The 25,293-nt window shown below is 41.7% G+C and overlaps 1 protein-coding gene across 8 annotated transcripts in view; it reads right to left on the minus strand.

Moving 5' to 3' along the window:
- The window catches only part of LOC106565737 (forkhead box protein P1-B-like), a 240,427-nt gene that overhangs the window by 189,888 nt on the left and 25,246 nt on the right, over positions 1-25,293 (minus strand). For 6 of the 8 annotated variants that reach the window (XM_014133178.2, XM_014133181.2, XM_014133183.2 and 3 more), the window contains exon 2: positions 24,609-24,707. The gene's annotated coding sequence lies outside the window, so the exon portion shown is untranslated. Of the gene's footprint in view, positions 1-19,573; positions 19,675-24,608; positions 24,708-25,293 lie in introns of all 8 variants that reach the window. The other 2 variants (XM_014133179.2, XM_014133177.2) reach the window with 1 other exon arrangement.

The following is a 25,293-nucleotide window of genomic DNA, read 5'->3' on the forward strand; positions in this document are numbered from 1 at the left end:
GTGAAATAATCTGTCTGTAAACAATTGTTGGAAAAATTACTTGCGTCATGCACAAAGTAGATGTCCTATCCGACTTTCCAAAACTATAGCTTGTTAACAAGAAATTTGTGGGGTGGTTGAAAATGTTTTAATGACTCCAACCTAAGTGTATGCAAAGTTCCGACTTCAACTGTACATACAGTACCAGTGAAGAGTTTGGACACATCTAGTCATTAAAGGGTTTTTCTTTATTTTTACTATTTTCTATATTGTAGAATAATAGTGAAGACATCAAAACTATGAAATAACACATATGGAATAATGTAGTAGCCAAAAAAAGTGTTAAATAAATCAAAATATATTTTATATTTCAGATTCTTCGAAGTAGCCAAACTTTGCCTTGATGACAGCTTTGCACACTCTTCGCATTCTCTCAACCAGCTTCATGAGGTAGTCACCTGGAATGCATTTCAATTAACAAGTGTGCCTTATTATTTCCTTCTTAATGTGTTTGAGCCAATCAGTTGTGTTGTGACAAGATAGGGTTGGTATACAGAAGATAGCCCTATTTGGTAAAAGATCAAGTCCATTTTATGGCAAAAACATCTCAAAAAAGCAAAGAGAAATGACAGTCCATCATTACTTTAAGACATGAAGGTCAGTCAATCTGGAAAATTTGAAGAACTTTTCAAGTATTTCAAGTACAGTTGCAAAAACCATCAAGTGCTATGATGAAACTGGCTCTCATGAGGACAGCGATATGAAAGGAAGACCCAAAGTTACCTCGGCTGCAGAGGACAAGTTCCTTAGAGTTACCAACCTCAGAAATTGCAGCCCAAATAAATGCTTCACAGAGTTCATGTAACAGACACATCTTAACATCAACTGTTGAGAGGAGACTGCGTGAACCAAGCCTTCATGGTCGAATTGCTGCAAAGAATCCACTACTAAAGGACACCAATAAGAAGAAGAGACTTTCTTGGGCCAGGAAACACGAGCATTGGACATTAGACCGATGGAAATCTGTCCTTTGGTCTGATGAGTCCAAATTTGAGATTTTTGGTTCCTACCGTAGTGTCTTTGTGAGACGTAGAAGAGATGAATGGATGATCTCTGCATGTGTTGTTACCACCGTGAAGCATGGAGGAGGAGGTGTGATTGTGTGGGGGTGCTTTGCTGGTGACACTGTCAGTGATTCATTTACAATTCAAGGCACACTTAACCAGCATGGCCAACACAGCAGTCTGCAGCGATACGCCATCCCATCTGGTATGCGCTTAGTGGGACTATAATTTTTTTCCCCAACAGGACAATGACCCAACACACCTCCAGGCTGTGATAGGGCTATTTGACCAATGAGAGTGATGGAGTGCTGCATCAGATGACCTGGCCTCCACAATCACCCGACCTCAACCCAAGTTAGATGTTTTTGGATGAGTTGGACCGCAGAGTGAAGGAAAAGCAGCCAACAAGAGCTCAGCATGTGTGGGAACTCCTTCAATACTGTTGGAAAAGCATTCCAGGTGAAGCTGGTTGAGAGAATGCCAAGAGTGTGCAAGAAGAATAATCTCCATATGTGTTATTTCATAGTTTTGATGTCTTCACTATTATTTTACAATGTAGAAAATAGTAAAAATAAAGAAAAACCCTTGAATGAGTAGGTGTGTCCAAACTTTTGACTGGAACTGGATATATTTATATTCCGGTCTCTGACATTCATCGTTCTGATATTTATTCATTTCTTTATTTTTCTGGATTATGTGTATATTGTGTTTTCATTTGTATTGCCAGGTATTACTGAACTATTAGAGCTAGAAACACAAGCATTTCACTGCACCTGCGATAACATCTGCAAATCTGTGTATGCGGCCAATAACATTTGATTTGATTTGATTTAGGGTGTAATTTATACAATTCATACAATGCAATGTAATAATATAATATAATAATACGGTGCTATAAGTAATATTTTTGCATTGTAATTTCTGAAAATGTCCTTAATGTATTTACAGTAATAGTGGAATGATAGTGTTTCACAATATTTTTTCCCAAACATTTTTTATTGGGCACACATACAATTTTATTTCATGTAATTTATGTAATTTCAGTAAAAGAGACCTTGGTATCAGTATGATTCCCTGATAAAATAAAGGTTGAATAAAAATAAATCTGCATCATTAGAATGCAAGTTTGTTTGTGACCATTCGCATTTTTTGGGGATCATTTTCTGTGAAAAACTATAATTTCACTATAAGATATATAGATATAGATATATTAAAGACATTTTCTAAAATTACAATACAAAAATATTACATATAACTCCTTTATTCTACAATTGATGGTCTTAACCCTGGGCAACATATGCCTGGGTGGCTCACAGGGATATTGGTATCCATCGTACTCCACCAATTATACATGTTTCAAGTCAATACTTATTGTATTCCCCTTCATTTTTTGGTTGTTGTATAAATACACTGTAATTCAAGCATTTTTGTCTCTCTACCTCGTGCCAAAATGTGTAGAATTGCAGGATTTGAGCTATAAAGCTGCAACAACAAAAAGGCTCTCTGCCCCATGAGAAAATGTGTAGAATTGCAGGAAATAAGCTTCAACTCAAAAAGTTTGCAAGAAGTTTTCCTACCCAGGGCCCAAGACATGGATCATCCGGCCATGCACTGCCAAAGTCATAGTAAAACTCCTTGTATGCTATTTTTATCTCACTCGAGTCGTGTTATGACCATGAGGGGGTCCCTGATGAATTTGCTTTTGCTATCACAAAAGGGGTCCCCGGCCACAAAAAGTTTGAGAAACCCTGCCCTAGGAACTAGTTTATGACACACTGACTAAAAAGTGTTGTGTGTGAAAAAGACCTTCTCCCTCTAAACCCCAGGAAGGTGACGTCAGAGACTTGGTCTGTAACTCTGGCCCTGTTCTGTCTCTGTCCTGGGTTTCCTGCCGGGAAAGGGAGCAGTCTACAATATTTCTGGCCTCCAGTCTCCACGTCCGCTAACTCTCTATCACCCCCCGCCCCCCTTTCACTTCACCAGCTATGCAAAAAAAATATTTTCTCTCTTTCTCTGTCTGTCATTGTTTCTCTCTCTCTCTCTTTTCTCTTTCACTTCATCTTTCTTTCTCTCTCTCTTTTCTCTTTCACTCATCTCTCTCTTTCTCACTTTTCTCTTTCACTCCATCTCTCTCTCTCTTTTCTCTTTCACTCCATCTCTCTCTCTCATGAACTCTGTGTGCTAATGCTAACCCATCTCTCCTAATTGAGTAAAGAGAAGACTGGCAGTAAAACATACAGATTCCAGTGTGGCATATGGCAGATTAGCAGGCCATAGAATAAGGAGTTGAGGTCCATACAAGCCCTCTGTGGTAGAACCCTGTATGGTGTGGAGTCAGTGGAGCTCTCCGAAAGCCAGCTCCATCTCCGTTCAGATGGGATCATTCTAAGACGTGTGCACCAGGTGATGCACTAAATCAACCACAGGCAGCATCTGTCCATCAGCCCTGAGGTGGACAATGACCACTGCTCATCCACTCCCCCGGGGCACGCCTCCCAGTCACCATGACAACACAGAAGGGGTAAGGAAAGGTGCATAGTCGGGTTGGTTGTTTAGCAACAAAACGGACGCAATCATGAAATTCCGTCAGCCGGTGATTGTCAAGCAAATAACTATCGGTCTCATGGTAATTGACCGTTAATTAACATAAGCACATTTAGCATCTCCTGACTTCCACACATAGCCTACAAGCCATTTTTAAAAAGTATAAAAAATCCATGTAATATAGCCTACACCTTCACAATAAATCCATTATTTATTTTAGACAGGTCTAAAGAAGCATGATATGAAGAAAATGTAGTCTAATTCAGAAGAAAAGAATAGCATACTCTGACTTGTCATTTTGTTAGGTCCTGATGTGGCTATGCCAAATGGCTGTGGGCTACACTAGTTCATTTAGTAGACAAGATTTGCTTATAATTCCGTGGCATTATTTTATATTATTATATAGTTTGAATAATATTGTGCTTATTTTTTTTGCACAGGCTGTACACACTCCAAGAGTCTCTCATTCACAATCTGTGGCCGTAATGCACCCTAAAAAAAATCTATGTCTTTTGCCTGGAGTGCTGCATTGTGCCCTGCTCTCTGAGTATGCTGAGCAATCCAAAGTGCTTCTCACTCACATGGCTCTCCGTCACGTGATAGGGTCTTTCTCACAGGCTACAAGTGAAGACAGACACATCGGGGATGCAACTGCACGCGTTTTTATCCAATTCCGAGGTGCATATTGAAGATATTGGAAGAACTGAACACATTTACTTTTTGTCAGCCAACAAGATGAGTAGGACCTAACGAACAGCAAAAGCACTAGCCTATGTCAATCTACAGTCGTGGCCAAAAGTTTTGAGAATGACACAAATATACATTTCCACAAAGTTTGCTGCTTCAGTGTCTTTAGATATTTCTGTCAGATGTTACTATGGAATACTTAAGTATAATTACAAGCATTTCATAAGTGTCAAAGGCTTTTATTGACAATTACATGAAGTTGATGCAAAGAGTCAATATTTGAGGTGTTGACCCTTCTTTTTCAAGACCTCTGAAATCCGCCCTGGCATGCTGTCAATTAACTTCTGGGGCACATCCTGACTGATGGCAGCCCATTCGTTGCATAATCAATGCTTGGAGTTTGTCAGAATTTGTGGGTTTTTGTTTGTCCACCCGCCTCTTGAGGATTGACCACAAGTTCTTAATGGGATTAAGGTCTGGGGAGTTTCCTGGCCATGGACCCAAAATATCAATGTTTTGTTCCCCGAGCCACTTAGTTATCACTTATGCCTTATGGCAAGGTGCTCTATCATGCTGGAAAAGGCATTGTTCGTCACCAAACTGTTCTTGGACGGTTGGGAGAAGTTGCTCTTGGAGGATGTGTTGGTACCATTCATTATTCATGGCTGTGTTCTTAGGCAAACTTGTGAGTGAGCCCAGTCCCTTGGCTGAGAAGCAACCCCACACATGAATGGTCTCAGGATGCTTTACTGTTGGCATGACACAGGACTGATGGTAGCGCTCACCTTGTCTTCTCCGGACAAGCTTTTTTCCGGATGCCCCAAACAATCGGAAAGGAGATTCATCAGAGAAAATGACTTTACCCCAGTCCTCAGCAGTCCAATCCCTGTACCTTTTGCAGAATATCAGTCTGTCCCTGAGGTTTTTCCTGGAGAGAAGTGACTTCTTTGCTGCCCTTCTTGACACAAGACCATCCTCCAAAAGTCTTTGCCTCATTGTGCGTGCAGATGCAGATGCACATACACCTGCCTGTTGCAGATGCACATACACCTGCCTGCTGCCATTCCTGAGCAAGCTCTGTACTGGTGGTACACTTTAGGAGACGGTCCTGGCCCTTGCTGGACTTTCTTGGGCACCCTGAAGCCTTCTTCACAACAATTGAACCGCTCTCCTTGAAGTTCTTGATGATCCGATAAATGGTTGATTTAGGTGCAATCTTACTGGCAGCAATATCCTTGCCTGTGAAGCCCTTTTTGTGCAAAGCAATGATGACGGCACGTGTTTCCTTGCAGGTAACCATGGTTGACAATGATTCCAAGCACCACCCTCCTTTTGAAGCTTCCAGTATGTTATTCGAACTCAATCAGCATGACAGAGTGATCTCCAGCTTTATCCTCATCAACACTCACACCTGTGTTAACGAGAGAATCACTGACATGATGTCAGCTGGTCCTTTTGTGGCAGGGCTGAAATGCAGTGGAAATGTTTTTGGGGGATTCAGTTAATTTGCATGGCAAATAGGGACTTTGCAATTAATTCCAATTCATCTGATCACTCTTCGTAACATTCTGGAGTATATGCAAATTGCCATCATACAAACTGAGGCAGCAGACTTTGTGAAAATTAATATTTGTGTCATTCTCAAAACTTTTGGCCACGACTGTACTTTCCCCCATAGTATAAAAGTCGACCTATCCTATTCTGTGCTAGAAATAAATATTCCAAACATAGTCTGGGACAGCTGTGGGGTGCAATAAATCCCAAATGAATACCATTTTTTTTTTGACACAATGTGTCTGACGCAACAGATCAGAATGTTTAGCTGAAAGTGTGATGATCTATTAGGCTATGTATTCACATTATAAGCGCAGCAATGCGCACATGACAGTAGGCTATAAGCACAAATGTTCCATTAGCGGGAAAACACCATTATCAAAAGTGACCGCAAATGAGATTATACAAACAATGCTTTTATTATAAAGGTGCATTTTTATGGTGAAAATTACCTTCCCCAAACTGGAACTCACACCCTGCTTATGTATGCCAGTTAGGCTCTTAACACCTTGTAAAGCGGATTAAAGTGCTTCATTTTAAGAAGTTATTTGGCCACTTTAGTTGTGATACAAACCTTATCAAAACCTATAGGCCTATGGGCTAGGCTACATGAGGTGTGCACGACTATGATTCGAAAAAGTCGCAAAAAAAGTCAGTTTCTTATGCTGTGCATCATTCACAAGTGATAATATGTAATTTACAAGTGATAGGATCTTGTCTTTACATATACTAAATAATATATGTGTGAAATTTGTTTTGATTTTGAATGGACAATTATCATGCACCTGTCTCAAAACAGGGGCAGCGGGAAAAAAATACACTTAAATAGCGAACGGAGAACGCTTTTTCTGTGGTTAATTTTCATGCCAGCCGGGTAAGCTATACTCCTGTTGTAAAGATAAACAATGTGCTAAATATTAGGAAAGTTGAGAAATAAATATAGTAGGCCTAGTCTATATAAAGGGCGGCAGATAGCCTAGCGGTTAGAGTGCTGGGCCAGTAACCAAAAGGTTGCTGAATCAAATCCCTGAGCTGACAAGGTAAAAATCTGTTGTTCTGCCCCTGAGCAAGGGAGTTAACCCACTGTTCCCCGGGCGCCGAAGATGTGGATGTCAATTATGGCAGCCCTCCACAACTCTCTGATTCAGAGGGTTAAATGCGGAAGACACAATTCAGTTGTACAACTGACTAGGTATCCCCCTTTCCTATATAAAGCTGATTGGATCCTCCTCTTTTTAGTAGAGGCCATCACTCTGTTTTTTTGCACAATTGCATAGCCTATAGAAATGTTGCGGAACACGAGCTCACGGGCTCTCATTAAGTGTTTGATTAGATTTTCAATTACATTTGCATTGATGTCAGAGTGATTGGAGGGACAATAGAGTGCTGAGTACCAGGCAGTTAACACGTTTGGTAGGCTACTAACGACCATCAGTAGCATCAGAGCTTGGAGAAGCCTAATTACCGTGACTAAACGGTCACGTGGAATTTGACTGCCTTCATGACTCATGACCGCCGGTGTGGCGGTAATACGGCCACCGCAACAGCCCTACGTGTGCGCAACTATGGGGCAAAACAGACAGGGTTGGCTCAGATTGTTGACAGCATGGAAGCTATATTTTGTCTCCAATGTTTATTGAAAAAAATATATACATTTGCACAATGAGCACTTGTTGTCTCTCAAATACATCATTACAATTGTTGGTTAGCTAGCTAGCAATTTGAAGCCATATTAGCATTGACATGAAATCAGTCAAAACACCTAAAAACAAGACATGGTATCAAGAACAAGATAAAACGAGCCACTTACGATTCCCCACATGGCAGTTTCTTGTCATTCTCTCTAGCAATCTGGCCATCCTGAATCATAACAACACGCTGACTTCTGCCCCATGGAAGCGGGCACATGGTTTTTGTGACGTTTCAGCTAACCCATCTATACAGCAGCATCATAGATAGATCACTCTCCTGTCCTGCAGCTTAGATCCAATCAGATTCAATCCGATTCGGTGATGGGGAATACCCACATAAATACTGCAAAATGTTAAAGGAATTGAAGGAACCTCACACATTGCAGAATCATATGTAAGCAATGTTATGAAATAAATTCAAGGCATAGTCCTGGCAGACGAAATATGGCTATTGTTTATTTCAGTAGTATGAACATGATCAGATTATGTAATTGTTCTAGAGGTGTCACAGAGAGATTTTGAAAAGATACAGTCTGGTCAACAGAGAGAATGTGGTGAGCACACAAATGCTTGAAGAGAAAACACTTGTAAGTGCATCTGTTGTTAGTGTACACAGACACATGGATTGCAGCACACAAAGAGACACCACAACTCAAACCACAGGAAATACTGTTTTGATGTTACCTCTATCAGCAGGCTCGGTGATGAAAAAATACTTTAGTAAAAAAGTCCCTTCGCAGGGTTTTACTTTGTTGTGAAATGAAGTCAGAGACACAAAGTTCTGAGAGCGGTTCAGGCAGGGGAATGACACTCGAAACATAAACAACAGAAATAACAAAAGTATTTAAAAAAATGTCAGTTGACACTCAATTCGATGCATTTGTAAAGACCCCTTTCGGTAGATAGCTGTCTGGGTAACTGGAGAAAGGCACTAAGCCACTCAACAACAAATATTTTTTTTTATCTCATCTTTCTAGTTTGCACTGATACCATACTTAAGCATTCATCTCTATGTTTTCACAACCCCCCTAAGTATTGATATCCTCAGTTGGCCAATTTGAATATAACATAATATAACTTTACACAATCAAGCCAAATCACATAGGTCAACAAACAACCACCATCAGGTGGGGAGATCCATGCTTTCCTTTACATCATAGCTTTAAAAGGCAGTATGCCTCTAGTTTTCTCAGAGATGACAAACGTGTATGAATAATAGTGTGATTAAGGGAGTATAGACAACAGGAGAGAAGTAATGTCTCAACTGGAGGGTCTGTGGTTACTCCAGAGGACTAAACCCAGGGATTATGACTGTACTGCATAATGCTGTCCTCCTTCCTGCAGGGCTCACAGTCAGGCCCACTGCTGTTCCACACAGACAGACTGTCAGACATACGTACAGACAGACAGACGGATGGACGGACGGACGGACGGACGGACAGACCACCAGAAACCTAAGACAATCAAGGGAGTGCACAATGGTGATGATGGTGAATAACACCTCTGCAAAATGATAACATTTGACAGTCTAATATTACTGACAATAAATAAATGGGCCTAAAAATTAAGAGAGAGAGAGAGAGAGAGAGAGGAAGAGAGAGAGGGAGAGAGAGAGAGAGAGAGAGAGAGAGAGAGAGAGAGAGAGAGAGAGAGAGAGAGAGAAAGCAAAGAAAGAGGAGAGGATATCTGCCGCCAGCCTCAAAGTGAAAGCATAAATAAAGTGTGGGACATCTTTTACCTTCTTCAATTATCTGGCTTTTGACATGCAAGCTGAGCACAGTATAATTAACATCTCTGGAGATAATGGGGTCGCTACTCACTGATCAATCTCACACATATATTATCTGCCTTTTACCAATCTATGCTCCCTCCATTTTCCTAAGGAGGGGAAAACTCCACTACGGCGTTTGCCTTTTAATAATGCTCTGAGAATATGCTTTATGACAGTTCCAATTGGGCCCATCTTCCAAAACATAAATTAGGGCTGAGATCCAACAGACATCCAATGTAAATACAAGAGCTGAGGCAACACTATGCAGCTTGTTTTTTGCATGCAAGATCCATGCATCATCGTAATCAATTACTTAATATACATATCATTAAACTGAAATTGTATTTAACATTTTTGCCTATAGTCCATAGCATTACATCACTAGCCTGGTAATCTTGGCACTGAGGTAAGGATATTTGAGAGGTCATCTTCTCAGCCCTATCCCTCTGGGATCACTTGTAAAAGCTGCTAGCCACACCCTCTGGTCAAGATAACACCTGGTTCTCCACTAAAGTCAACACCACAGCCCTTCATAATGTTAGACATGTTCTGACCAAGCTCATTTCTTAACATAGCATGAGAATGGACATAGTACTGGGAGGGAGTGAAACCATCCAAATTCAAGAATACCATTTGGGTCAATACTTTGAACCACTATTTAAGACTTAATGAGAAGAGTGAATTATTATGTGACATAAAAAAAATGCAGTGCTTGTTGGGCACATGAATAGACATTGGGCAGAGGTGGACCACAACGAGGATAGCTCCACCTCTTCGCTTGCATACCCATAGCCACCACAAGAGCCATAGAGAGTAGAGGCTGCCCCAGTCTAAATAGTGTTGCTCTCTCAGGTTATTTACCAGAGAGATTCTTTGAACACAGCTGGAGCACATCAAAAACCCTGAGATGTGAATGTAGTTGTTGTTTGGATTATTCCCCTCTGCCTGTCAATGGCAGGATCACAGTCATTTTTACAGCTCTGGAGATGGAGATCTCCCCTGTAGGAACTCTGAAAAACTGCACCCAGAGAGAGGAGAGAGGAGGGGGACAGAGTTCACTGGAGCACCCTGAATATTGTCTGCTCCTCCAGGGGGGCTAAATGAAGCACTACAGATTCTTCTTTTAAGGGTCAGCTGCTGCTGCAAATACAATACAGCTGATCATCGTTGGACACAGACAATAATATAACCTGGATATTTTTCTGGATAATCAAGTAGGCATTGATTTCCTTGTGTATTTGTAGCATTACAGCCTGGAGTATTCTGATGAAGCATCCAAATGAAGCAGAAGAAAGCATAAGAAAACAAAGATAGTATTTGTTTATTAGATATATGATGAAGTAAGAACACCAGTATATAGGCACCTTGTTACATCTACATTAGTGTAAGCCCACATTCTGATTTGCATGAACACCAGAGTTTCCAAGTATTCATTTGATGAGAAATAATGAGATGTGAGCTACTGCTTAACTCCCACACTGTAAGTGTTAAGCACAGCAGTCTGCCTCCTAAGTTCTACATTATCTCTTGAAGCATGAGGTGGTCAGTATAATATCGCACTACTTAGACAAGTGATCCATGAACAAAACAGAGATACAATATCTCTTTGTATTTGTAAGCCTCATCAAAGCCATTGACCTTATATACTATCAGGAATTATGCTAATGTTCAAGAGCTCCCTCACTCATTCTAGTTCAATATCACTGTTTTAATCTGTTTTGAAGATAAAGCCTGCCTCTCTTTCTCAATGACAACTGTTCCTTTAATTTACCAATATCAATGAGAAGCATTGACAATGACTTCAAAACATCACTGACAATGAAATCGTACAATAAAAATGAGCAATACTGCAATTTCAAAGAGACTCAATTGACTGCAAAATGCTAAGGAGGTTTAGTGAGCTACTTAGGTATATTAACACAATGCTGCCTGGAGACTGGATGGTTTATCACTTTACACACTCTCAACAGATGTGCAATTTATTTAAGTGGCAGGTTCTCCTGAGTTTGCCCTGGTGTCCTGCCGTAATAAAAACTGCCTTTGAAACGTGGTGTGTGTGAACTAATACCAACATGAAACGTGGTGTGTGTGGACTAGTACTAACATAAAACGTGGTGTGTGTGGACTAGTACCAACATGAAACGTGGTGTGTGTGGACAAGTACTAACATAAAATGTGGTGTGTGTGGACTAGTACCAACATGAAACGTGGTGTGTGTGGACTAGTACCAACATGAAACGTGGTGTGTGTGGACTAGTACCAACATGAAACGTGGTGTGTGTGGACTAGTACCAACATGAAACGTGGTGTGTGTGGACTAGTACTAACATAAAACGTGGTGTGTGTGGACTAGTACCAACATGAAACGTGGTGTGTGTGGACTAGTACCAACATGAAACGTGGTGTGTGTGGACTAGTACCAACATGAAACGTGGTGTGTGGACAAGTACTAACATAAAACGTGGTGTGTGTGTGGACTAGTACTAACATAAAACGTGGTGTGTGTGGACTAGTACCAACATGAAATGTGGTGTGTGTGGACTAGTACCAACATGAAACGTGGTGTGTGGACTAGTACTAACATGAAACGTGGTGTGTGTGGACTAGTACCAACATGAAACATGGTGTGTGTGGACTAGTACCAACATGAAACGTGGTGTGTGTGGACTAGTACTAACATAAAACGTGGTGTGTGTGGACTAGTACCAACATGAAACATGGTGTGTGTGGACTAGTACCAACATGAAACGTGGTGTGTGTGGACAAGTACTAACATAAAACGTGGTGTGTGTGGACTAGTACTAACATGAAACGTGGTGTGTGTCTGGACTAGTACCAACACGAAACGTGGTGTGTGTGGACTAGTACCAACACGAAACGTGGTGTGTGTGGACTAGTACCAACACGAAACGTGGTGTGTGTGGACAAGTACTAACATAAAACGTGGTGTGTGTGGACTAGTACCAACATGAAACGTGGTGTGTGTGGACTAGTACCAACATGAAACGTGGTGTGTGTGGACTAGTACTAACATAAAACGTGGTGTGTGTGGACTAGTACCAACACGAAACGTGGTGTGTGTGTGGACTAGTACCAACACGAAACGTGGTGTGTGTGGACTAGTACCAACACGAAACGTGGTGTGTGTGGACAAGTACTAACATAAAATGTGGTGTGTGTGGACTAGTACCAACATGAAACGTGGTGTGTGTGGACTAGTACCAACATGAAACGTGGTGTGTGTGGACTAGTACCAACACGAAACGTGGTGTGTGTGTGGACTAGTACCAACACGAAACGTGGTGTGTGTGGACTAGTACCAACACGAAACGTGGTGTGTGTGGACAAGTACTAACATAAAACGTGGTGTGTGTGGACAAGTACTAACATAAAACGCGGTGTGTGTGGACTAGTACCAACATAAAACGTGGTGTGTGTGTGGACTAGTACTAACATGAAATGTGGTGTGTGTGGACTAGTACCAACATGAAACGTGGTGTGTGTGGATAAGTACTAACATAAAACGTGGTGTGTGTGGACTAGTACCAACATGAAACGTGGTGTGTGTGGACAAGTACTAACATAAAACGTGGTGTGTGTGTGGACTAGTACTAACATAAAATGTGGTGTGTGTGGACTAGTACCAACATGAAATGTGGTGTGTGTGGACTAGTACCAACATGAAACGTGGTGTGTGTGGACTAGTACCAACATGAAATGTGGTGTGTGTGGACTAGTACCAACATGAAACGTGGTGTGTGTGGACTAGTACTAACATAAAACGTGGTGTGTGTGGACTAGTACCAACATGAAACGTGGTGTGTGTGGACTAGTACCAACATGAAACGTGGTGTGTGTGGACTAGTACCAACATGAAACGTGGTGTGTGTGGACTAGTACCAACATTAAACGTGATGTGTGTGGAGTAGTACAAACATGAAACGTGGTGTGTGTGGACAAGTACCAACACGAAACGTGGTGTGTGTGTGGACTAGTACTAACATGAAACGTGGTGTGTGGACTAGTACTAACATAAAACGTGGTGTGTGTGGACTAGTACCAACATGAAACGTGGTGTGTGTGGACTAATACCAACATGAAACGTGGTGTGTGTGGACAAGTACCAACATGAAACGTGGTGTGTGTGGACAAGTACCAACATGAAACGTGGTGTGTGTGGACTAATACCAACATGAAAGCGTGGTGTGTGTGGACTAGTACCAACATAAAACATGGTGGATGTGGACAACAGGACTAAGGCAGGAGAAAGTCAATGTGTGGGAAAATTCTGTTGCTCCATTAGAGGGAATGTATTCAAGATTGGCAGGTCCACCAGATATGTAATTTAATCAATTAAGTGTAACAGTAGAAACACGCACAAACACACACCTTTTGCTTTCAGTAAAGGGGCTACTGTATTGTAGGGTGACGACACAGGTAATTACACAGTAACTACGCCATACAGTACAATGTAATTACGGAGAGTTACACCTCTGACACCCCTTCCCTCCCATTTTACAAGCCAAGCCAAGAGGAATTCCTGGCAGGGTGTACATACACTCTCAGACACACACACACACACACACACACACGCACACGCACACGCACACGCACACGCTCACGCACACACACACATTCTCTCTCTCTGTTTCTCGGCACACACTCTTAAAGTTTCCCACTCCCTTTCCCAGTGACCTGTGCTGACCTTGGTCCCACCTCCCGAGGCCGGGCAGGAAGTCGTGCTGAGTGAGTGCTGCTGGGTCAGTCCCAGCTTCTAGCCTCCCAGCCTCCAGGCCCAGCCTCTTACACAATGCAGTCTGCCTGGAACAGGGGTCTCCCAGCACCCGCCTCACACTCGTTTGTGAGATGATCCAACCTGGGGAATTGTGGGAGGGGCAGGGAGGCACATCCTGCGTGAAACCGCATCCTGAACAAGCATCACCGCGTCTCACTGTAAATAAATACTCTCTCCTCACATGGCTTCCGTCAACTGTCATTGCCTTGGCTCCAATCACCTTCAAGTCCAAACAGGAAAGTGCAGAGAGGCGAGGGAGATGGCAGATATGAGCTTTAATTTGCTTCTTGCTGCAGTTTCGCCTCGGCGGCGGTGCTTCCTATTCTCCTGCTCTGCCAGCTGCCCGGGGTCTGTCCCGGACCCCTAGCCCTTCCTGTCATCCTTCATTACCACATCATCCATGGGGAGGTGGTGGCCATAAAGCCGGCAAGTCACCATTAGGTGCAATTCGGACCATTTGTGAAGCACCCGGCGCAGACACTTGAGACCAAACACACGGCTCCTGTAGTAGCCTAGAGAGCCTGTAGTGTACAGCAGCACAGGGCGAGCTGACTGCCTTACTACCTGCTAATCCCCTAAGCATTATCAGATCTACAGCTGAACAACAGAGTATGACAGAGGCAACAACGGAGACATGACAACAAGCTAACCGTTGACAAATTGCTTTCTGTTGAACTGCAGACAGGCTAAATGCGCGATTATCTTACAAACTGAAGGGGTGTTATAAGGCAGCTCATACTTCATGATGATGAACTCGACACATTACATAACAGTGGGGTACACAAGAAAATATAAAACATCTACTTGAGAATGATCATGTTTATCTACAGTGCCTTCAGAAAGTATTCACACCCCTTGAATTTTTCAACATTTTGTTGTGTTACAGCCTGAATTTCAAATATAACACATTTAGATTTTTTGTCACTGGCCTACACACCATACCCCATAATGTCAAAGTGGAATTTTGTTTTTTAGAAATGTTTACAAATTAATAAAAAATGAAAAGCTAAAATGTCTTGAGTCAAAAAGTATTCAACCCCTTTGTTATGGAAAGCCTAAATAAGTTCAGGACTAAACATTTGCTTAAAAAGTCACATAATACATTGCATGGACTCTGTGTACAATAACAGGGTTTAACATGATTTTTAAATGACTACATCATCTCTGTACCCCACAAATACAATTATCTGTAAGGTCCCTCAGTCGAGCAGTGAATTTCTACCACAAAGACCAGGGATGTTTTCCAATACCTCGCAAAAAAGGGCAGCTATTGGTAGATTAATACAAAATAAAGAAAGCAGACATTGAATATCCCTTTGAGCATGGTGAAGTTATTAATTACACTTTGGATGGCGTATCAATACACCCATTCACTACAAAGATACAGGCGCCCTTCCTAACTCAGTTGCCGGAGAGGAAGGAAACCACTCAGGGATTTCACCATGAGGCCAATGGTGACTTTAAAACAGTTACAGAGTTCAATGGCTGTGATAGGAGAAGACTGAGGATGGATCAACAACATTGTAGATACTCCACAATACTAATATAATTGATAGAGTGAAAAGAAGGAAGCCTGTGCAGAATACAAATATTCCAGAACATGAGAAAAAAAATACAAAAAAATTATATATATATATATATATATTCCAATCTTGTTTGCAACAAAGCAATAGAGTAATACTGCAAAAAAGGTGGCAAAGCAATTCACTTCTTGCCCAGAATACAAAGTGTTATTTACATTTTTACATTTACGTCATTTAGCAGATGCTCTTATCCAGAGCGACTTATGTTTGGGGCAAATCCAAAACAACACATTACTGAGTACCACTCTTCATATTTTTAAGCATAGTGGTGGCTGCATCATGTTATGGGTATGCTTGTATTCATTAAGGACTGGGGAGTTTTCAGGTTAAAAAATAAACGTAATGGAGCTAAGCACAGGCAAAATCCTAGAGAAAAACCTGGTTCAGTCTGCTTTCCACCAGACACTGGGAGATGAATTCACCTTTCAGCAGGACAATAACCTAAAACACCAGGCAAAATATACACTGGAGTTGCTTACCAAGAAGACAGTGAATGTTCCTGAGTGGGTGAGTTACAGTTTTGACTTAAATCATTTTGAAAATAATAATGACCAAATGTTGCACAATCCAGGTGTGGAAAGCTCTTAGAGACTTACCCAGAAAAACTCACAGCTGTAATCTCTGCCAAAGGTGCTTCTACAAAGTATTGACTCAGGGGTGTGAATACTTATGTAAACAAGATATTTCTGTATTTCATTTTCAATACATTTGCGAAAATTTCTAAAAACATGTTTTCACTTTGTCATTATGGGGTATTGTGGGTAGATTGGTGAGAGGAAAAAAAGTATTTAATCAAATTTGAATTCAGGCTGCATGTGTAATAAGTCAAGGGGTATGAATACTTGACTTGAAAAAGCTCCATTTGGTTCTATTGTGTTACCAGACTCTGAAACAAACACATCAACACAATGGCTGTCCTAATCCAGCTCTTGCTTAAGGGGTGAGAGCTTCCAGACCTTCCGTCCCTCAAGCACTCCCTACATTATTTTATTATACTTGAATGAGTCAAGCTGAAAATTGCATGCAGCTGCTGACTCCAGCCTATCGCTGTTTTGCCTAGTCTTATAGCATTGCCCACCAGGCTTGAAAAATCATTCAGTTACTGATCTTGCATGAGTGGCTATAAAACTGCCCTGTGTGTGTATGTGTGTGTATGTGTGTGTGTGTGTGCGAAATTATGGTTAGCTGAAAGTGTCTTACAATGACCCATTTTCTGGTGACGCCTGACAGTTTTTGACAACTATTTTAAATCTTTATGGTTATGCACTATTTTGATTGCCAGAAAACAATGGAATACAAAATATGCCATGCAGTTACTTCTACACAAAATCTGAAGTAGTTTTGCCCAATTTGACTTTTCAACTGTGGTCTTATGTCATCACTCCTCAACATAGAGGGAAGACAGGACAGCAGCAGAGAGACAACAGGAGAGGTACATTATTATTTTCACTCAAATCAGTGGCAAAGCCAGGCACGTGAAACAAACCACTCCATAGGTATAATGTTATGCAGGACCACAAGCACACTGAGTGAGTGATCTAAATTCAGTGATTAGCTCCATCTGGATCCATGGCCTAGTATTTTGACATCTTATCAGGAATCGGTTGAGCGGTGATTAAGCTAGGTTACTGATCTGATGAGGCCCGCCAACTCTCTACAGTGGCAGTAGCGTTTAGTGGGCCGTATGTTGAGCTGCTGTTAAATGTGTGTTAAGTTCTGCCATCCCAGTCAGGTGGCTACAGGCTTCACCACACAGCGTTCAGTCCACGCCTGTGGAGCAGACACATGACTATAATGGTAACGTCTCACTGAGCACGCCTCGGCCTGCCCAAGGGCGTTGTTTGGGAGAGTGTACGCGTACAGTATGTCCGTATGTTTGTGTATGTGTGTGTGAGAGGGAGTCCTATATCCTGAGGATTCGTAGTTGTTGTTCATTTCCTGTTCAGTGACAAAATGAGCACATAAAGGCTAAACGGCACTCTTCCCTGGCCTTTAACCACATCACAGCAGATTTCCACTAACCACAGATAATTATACAATTAAAACAATTGTCTGTGTTTATCTGTCAAACTGATCTAATTTGCCATTAGAATGACACTAGAGCAATGAGGCCTCGCTCTCTCTTTCCCTGAGCGAAACCCGTCCCCTCTCTATCACATGACTAGGGAGAAACATCTGCAACAGAGAAAAACGCTAACTGAGCTGGGAGGAATAGGAGGTCTTCTTGTTAAGCAGGATGTTAGTGAATAAAGCAGGACCTGGTGGCATTCAGTGTGACCCATAGTTTTCATAGGGCCACAATGAAATGGAGAGGTTCAGTTGACTGTTGGTTTAAATTAACCTTCAGTTGCTGAGAGAAAAGGACCTGAGTGACATTAGTATTTTAAGACAATACTCCTTTATGCATGTCGTACTTGACATAAATGATTCATTATGAAAGAAAAACAGAGCTAAACAAATAAGTCATAAATTAAAGGTCAATACCGACTGGCATTGTGGGATAAATCAAAATTCATACATGATTGTGATCATTTCACAAAACAGCAACTGTTGACTATGCATTTGAAAGCAAAACTACAGAGAAAGGAAATAGAGGATAAATGTATTATATCCATTATTTCTCTAAATATGTGTTCCTTATATATTGCCCTTACATATGGGCAACATATTAAAGGAAAAGTGACTGTTGTGATCCAGTTACTATGTGCGAGTGTGGAAACTGCAGTCTGTATCAGGGCCAGAAGAGTGACCTCCCTCTGGGCCAGCAGATTGAGCCCTGCCCTCCAGCCTGCAGCCGGAGAGGGTGTGAGGGACAGTGGGTGGGAGGAGGCTCAGAAGACCTTGACCTGGAAATCCTACCTCTCTCCCAGTCCACCCACTGAGGACAAGGAACTCAGATAGGAACTCCTTTTCAAGAAGTTAAAGGAAAATGTGTGTCTGCCCAGCCCGGTATGCCTGTGTCTAACCGGTCTCAACCACAATGGAAATCCTTTTATGTTTATGGGTGATCTTGATGAGGATACATACCCATTAGGTCTCAGACCTGCCATAGAGGAGCTCTGTGGTATTAGCCATCAACAAGTGCACCATCAGCAAAGAGAGAGAACAGTATTTTATGGCAACAGATCACTGACTCAAGCCATTGGCCACAGACACCACAAATGAGGCGTTAAGTGTAGCGGCACAGCAGCGGAGAAGGGTAGATAGATGGAGAGATGTGCCCTTCTTCTCCTCTCATCCATGCATGTGTCCGCTCTCCCTCTTTCCACTCCTCCCTAAACCAGTCTATCTCTCTCTCCCTCCCTCTCCCTACATCAAAACATGTTGAAGAGGCCTGCCACTAAATAGCAACTGTCACCTAGAGTATAATTCATTAAACCAATGTTAACTTCCTCAAAAAAATTTTACCTTTCTTTAACTAGGCAGGTCAGTTAAGAACAAATTCTTATTTTCAATGACAGCCTAGGAACAGTGGGTTAACTGCCTTGTTCAGGGGCAGAACAACAGATTGGTACCTTGTCAGCTCAGGGATTTGAACTTGCAACCTTTCAATTGCTAGTCCAACGCTCTAACCACTACGCTACCCTGCCGCCCCAGATGGGCTAATGTCATTTGTATAATTGAAATTTAATTCTCCAACAATATTTGGGGAGAATTTTAATTGACATTTGCTGTAATTAATTGTTGGGCAGAGACCAAGGCACAGGCACAGAGAAGTTAAAAAATGCATCCTGACATAGAGATTGAGAAAGAGAGGCGTAGTGGCAAGGCGAGGAGAGGGGCCTGCTGGGACGGTTTCATCATCACCGCCACCCCCCCTGCTGATGGGATGGGGCGAGGGAGGGGGGAGGGGCGATAGACTCTTCTTCACAGTCTGAGATTTAATTGCACACAGATTCCATTACCTCCGCACAAATGTCACGTTCACTTCTGATCAGGGGCAAGGCAGGCGCTGGCAGCCAGCCAGACTACAGTGCAGAAAGTATTCAGCCAATCAGAGCACCCACTGCAGACAGGGGAGAGGGACAGGGAGAGAATGCCAAAGATATTAAAAACAAAGGATTGTCATAAACAAAGCTGCCGGCGCTGCTACGACCAGTGTACTATGCATCATTTAGGGAGTAAAGTGTGTATCATTTGTTTTGATTGCTACTTTTCATTGATTTGGCCAATATGACATAAGGTGATCATTTAGAATGATACAGTCAAAAAAAATGAAAGGCTATATGATGAACATGCTTAACACCCCAGCCATCCTACAATCTAAGCTTGACGCCCTCAATCTCACACAAATTATCAATGAACCTACCAGGTACCACCACAAAGCCGTAAACATGGGCACCCTCATAGATATCATCCTAACCAACTTGCCCTCTAAATACACCTCTGCTGTTTTCAACCAAGATCTCAGCGATCACTGCCTCATTGCCTGCATCCGTAATGGGTGAGCGGTCAAACGACCTCCACTCATCACTGTCAAACGCTCCCTGAAACACTTCAGCGAGCAAAGGCTTTCTAATCGACCTGGCCCAGGTATCCTGGAAGGGTATTGACCTCATCCGTCAGTAGAGGATGCCTGGTTATTTTTTTTAAATGCCTTCCTCACCATCTTAAATAAGCATGCCCCATTCAAGAAATGTAGAACCAGGAACAGATATAGCCCTTGGTTCTCTCCAGACCTGACTGCCCATAACCAACACAAAAACATCATGTGGCGTACTGCATTAACATCGAACAGCCCCCATGATTTGCAACATTTCAGGGAAGTTAGAAACCAATATACACAGGCAGTTAGAAAAGCCAAGGCTAGATTTTTCAAGCAGAAATTTGCTTCCTGCAACACAAACTCCAAAAAGTTCTGGGACACTGTAAAGTCCATGGAGAATAAGAACACCTCCTCCCAGCTGCCCACTGCACTGAGGATAGGAAACTCTGTCACCACCGATAAATCCACTCTAATTGAGAATTTCAATAAGCATTTTTCTACGGCTGGCCATGCTTTCCACCTGGCTACCCATACCGCGGTCAACAGCACTGCACCCCCCACAGCTACTCGCCCAAGCCTTCCCCATTTCTCCTTCTCCCAAATCCAGTCAGCTGATGTTCTGAAAGAGCTGCAAAATCTGGACCCCTACAAATCAGCCAGGCAAGAAAATCTGGACCCTTTCTTTCTAAAATGATCTGCCAAAATTGTTGCAACCCCTATTACTAGCCTGTTCAACCTCTCTTTCGTGTCGTCTGAGATTCTCAAAGATTGGACCTGGTTCATTGACCTGGCCAAGGCTTTCGACTCTGTCATTCACCACATCCTCATCGGCAGACTCAATAGCCTTGGTTTCTCAAATGATTGCCTCGCCTGGTTCACCAACTACTTTTCTGATAGACTTCAATGTGTCAAATCGGATGGCCTGTTGTCCGGGCCTCTGGCAGTCTCTATGGGGGTGCCACAGGGTTCAATTCTTGGGCCAACTCTTTTCTCTGTATACATCGATGATGTCGCTCTTGCTGCTGGTGAGTCTCTGATCCACCTCTACGCAGACGACACCATTCTGTATACTTCTGGCTCTTCTTTGGACACTGTGTTAACTACCCTCCAGACGAGCTTCAATGCCATACAACTCTCCTTCCGTGGCCTCCAACTGCTCTTAAATACAAGTAAAACTAAATGCATGCTCTTCAACCGATCGCTGCCTGCACCTGCCCGCCCGTCCAGCATCACTACTCTGGACGGTTCTGACTCAGAATATGTGGACAACTACAAATACCTAGGTGTCTGGTTAGACTGTAAACTCTCCTTCCAGACTCACATCAAACATCTCCAATCCAAAGTTAAATCTAGAATTGGCTTCCTATTTCGCAACAAAGCATCCTTCACTCATGCTGCCAAACATACCATCGTAAAACTGACCATCCTACTGATCCTCGACTTCGACAATGTAATTTACAAAATAGCCTCCAATACCCTACTCAATAAACTGGATGCAGTCTATCACAGTGCCATCCGTTTTGTCACCAAAGCCCCATATACTACCCACCACTGCGACCTGTACGCTCTCGTTGGCTGGCCCTCGCTTCATACTCATCGCCAAACCCACTGGCTCCAGGTCATCTACAAGACCCTGCTAGGTAAAGCCCCCCCTTATCTCAGCTCACTGGTCACCATAGCAGCACCCACCTGTAGCACGCGCTCCAGCAGGTATATCTCTCTGGTCACCCCCAAAGCCAATTCCTCCTTTGGCCGTCTCTCCTTCCAGTTCTCTGCTGCCAATGACTGGAACGAACTACAAAAATCTCTGAAACTGGAAACACTTATCTCCCTCACTAGCTTTAAGCACCAGCTGTCAGAGCAGCTCACAGATCACTGCACCTGTACATAGCCCATCTATAATTTAGCCCAAACAACTACCCCTTCCCCTACTGTATTTATTGATTTATTTTGCTCCTTTTCACCCCATTATTTATATTTCTACTTTGTACTTTCTTCCACTACAAATCTACCATTCCAGTGTTTTACTTGCTATATTGTATTTACTTTGCCAACATGGCCTTTTTTGCCTTTTACCTCCCTTATCTCACCTCATTTGCTCACATTGTATATAGACTTATTTTTCTACTGTATTATTGAATGTATGTTTGTTTTATTCCATGTGTAACTTTGTGTTGTTGTATGTGTCGAACTGCCTTGCTTTATCTTGGCCAGGTCGCAATTGTAAATGAGAACTTGTTCTCAACTTGCCTACCTGGTTAAATAAAGGTGAAAAAAAAAAAATATTCTGTAGATGTTTGTGAAATACATGTTCTGCATTTTCAAATGTAATATTAGAAATCTAACCCTAAAACATTTTCAAAACACAATTGGTAAAACAATAACAAAAACATGTTTAGCATAATGTCTAATTAAAGTCACTATTCACGATTTACATTTACATTACAACTCCATGTATGTAAAGCTCGAAGTCGGAACTTTACATACACTTAGGGTTGGAGTCATTAAAACTAGTTTTTCAACCACTCCACAAATTTCTTGTTAACAAACTATAGTTTTGGCAAGTCGGTTTGGACATCTACTGTGTGCATGACACAAGTAATTTTCCCAACAATTGTTTACAGACAGATTATTTCACTTATAATTCACAGTATCACAATTCCAGTGGGTCAGAAGTTTACACACACTAAGTTGACTGTGCCTTGAAACATTTGGAAAATTCCAGAAAATGATGTCATGGCTTTAGAAGCTTCTGATAGGCTACTTGACATAATTTCAGTCAATTGGAGGTGTACCTGTGGATGTATTTGAAGGCCTACCATCAAACTGAGCATTTCTTTGCTTGACATCATGGGAAAATCAAAACAAAATCAGCCAAGACCTCAGAAAAAAAAAATCCAAATCGCCTGAAGGTACCACGATCATCAAACAATAGTACGCAAGTATAAACCCCATGGGACCACGCTGCCGTCATACCGCTCAGAAAGGAGACGTGTTCTGTATCCTAGAGATGAATGTACTTTGGTGCAAAAAAGGGAAACTCAATCCCAGAACAACAGCTAAGGACCTTGTGAAGATGCTGGAGGAAACAGGTACAAAAGTATCTATATCCACAGTAAAACGAGTCCAATATCAACATAACCTGAAAGGCCGCTCAGCAAGGAAGAAGTCACTGCTCCAAAACCGCCATAAAAAAGCCACAATACGGTTTGCATCTGCACATGGGGACAAAGATCGTACTTTTTGGAGAAATGTCCTCTGGTCTGATGAAACAAAAATAGAACTGTTTGGCCATAATGACCATTGTTATTTTTGGAGGAAAAAGGGGGAGGCTTGCAAGCCGAAGAACACCATACCAACCGTGAAGCACAGGGGTGGCAGCATCATGTTGTGGGGGTGCTTTGCTGCAGGAGGGACTGGTGCACTTCACAAAATAGATGGCATCATGAGGAGAAAAATTATGTGGATAAATTGAAGCAACATCTCAACATATCAGTCAGGAAGTTAAAGCTTGGTCGCAAATGGGTCTTCCAAATGGACAATGACCCCAAGCATACTTTCAAAGTTGTGGCAAAATGGCTTAAGGACAACAAAGTCAAGGTATTGGAGTGGCCATCACAAAGCCCTGACCTCAATCCTATAGAAAATTTGTGGGCAGAACTGAAAACGCGTGTGCGAGCAAGGAGGCCTACAAATCTGACTCAGTTACACCAGCTCTGTCAGGAGGAATGGGCCAAAATTTACCCAACTTATTTTGGGAAGCTTGTGGAAAGCTACCCAAAACATTTGAGCCAAGTTAAACAATTTAAAGGCAATGATACCAAATACTAATTGAGTTTATGTAAACTTCTGACGAATTGGAAATGTGATGACAGAAATAAAAGCTGAAATAAATCATTCTCTCTACTATTATTCTGACATTTCACATTCTTAAAATAAAGTGGTGATCCTAACTGACCTAAGACAGGGAAGTTTTACTAGGATTAAATGTCAGGAATTTAGAAAAACTGAGTTGAAATGTACTCAGGTAAATGTACATTTCTGACTTCAACTGTAAGTAGTAATATTTTCCGCAATGCATCAAAGTATTTATTTAAAACTTGCTAATTTGAATAAAATAGGAACATCATATTTTCAACAAAGTTCTTGATAAATTTAGCCGACACATTATTTGTAAGACATAGTTGTAAGACATTAGTTGTTTCATTATTCAAAGTCATAATGCAATTTGGTCAAATAAAATAGTTTTCAATTATTAGCCTGAACAATTAACAATTCATGAAAATACTTTAGAATATGTGTTGGTATCTAGTTTAACCTAATTATAATAAGATGCAAATTAGCCTAACAAGTTAAATCTCACTATGCTGCAGCCTTCTAGTTCACAAAGAGTTAGAGAACATTTGAAATAAAACGGACATTTAAAGTAGATAAGAGTAAGGCTCTGCACATACCGTGTTCACTTGTGTAGGAAAGACTGGCGTTCCATTCTTCCAATGAAAATTCAGCTCAGGGTCATCAGGGGCGGGACCATTGGGAGTTCACAGATGACACTGTATTTATGTATGAGAAGGACAGAAGAGATGGTTGTCACTAGTTACCAAAGTCATAATTATGGCTAAACCCTGCCTATTTCTAAAATGTATCTTCTTAAAATTGGATTTTAAATCTTAACCTTAACCCTAACCACAATGCTAAACTTATGGCTAACACTAACCTTAAATTAAAGACCAAAAAGCACATTTTTGGTATCATACATTTTTACGATAAAGCCCATTTTCACTTTGTGGCTGTGGTAATTAGTGACAACCAGAAGAGAGGGTCAGGGGAGACATAGATAAGACTATTACAAACAGGAAGTGAAAAGGTAAGGAAAGTACCTACAGTTCACTGGTCATGTCTAGATGGTATACAGCTTTTGTCAAATTGACCTAACCCGCTACATTAATTATCCTATCCTGCTGCATTAGTTCTCCTAAACCTGCTACGAAAAGTCAATTCTGACAAAAGCTGTATCCTTTCTAGACAAAACCCAGTTCACTTAACCCACATCAACAGGAGTGGCATTATCAGAGGGAAAATTAAATGTGATCAGCTACAACCACACATATTTTACATGCGTTATGACGCACTGATTCC

The sequence above is a fragment of the Salmo salar genome, chromosome ssa12 (assembly GCF_905237065.1).
Source record: "Salmo salar chromosome ssa12, Ssal_v3.1, whole genome shotgun sequence".
In the NCBI taxonomy this organism is placed as follows: Eukaryota; Metazoa; Chordata; class Actinopteri; order Salmoniformes; family Salmonidae; genus Salmo; species Salmo salar.